Below are 358 nucleotides of genomic sequence, written 5' to 3' on the forward strand. Positions count from 1 at the left end.
GTCATTCTCCCAAATCTTCCCACCCTCTCCCTCTCCCACAGAGTCCATAAGACTGTTCTATACATCAGTGTCTCTTTTGCTGTCTCGTAAAGATGGGGACCAAGCAAAACTCTCATATCCTGCTGGTGTGTGTGTAATTTGGTAAAAACCACTTTGGAAAACTGTTTAGCATATCAATAAAAGTAGAATAGATTTATACCCAAGGAGCCAGCAACTTCACTTCTTAAAAGATTAAATTGATAAATACCTACTAGGAAGACTGATTAAGAAAATACACTAGCCATTATTATAATGAAAAAGGAGACATCACTAAAGATATTCCAGAAATTGAAATTAGGATCCAGAATATTTAAAAAAG

The 358-nt window shown here is 35.5% G+C and overlaps 1 protein-coding gene across 1 annotated transcript in view; it reads left to right on the forward strand.

The window, feature by feature from the left end:
* The window catches only part of LOC104992637 (chorionic somatomammotropin hormone 2-like), a 27,837-nt gene that overhangs the window by 1,375 nt on the left and 26,104 nt on the right, over window positions 1-358 (forward strand). The window lies entirely within an intron of this gene.

The sequence above is a fragment of the Bison bison genome, unplaced genomic scaffold (assembly GCF_000754665.1).
Source record: "Bison bison bison isolate TAMUID 2011002044 unplaced genomic scaffold, Bison_UMD1.0 scf7180017864220, whole genome shotgun sequence".
NCBI classification, from domain to species: Eukaryota; Metazoa; Chordata; class Mammalia; order Artiodactyla; family Bovidae; genus Bison; species Bison bison.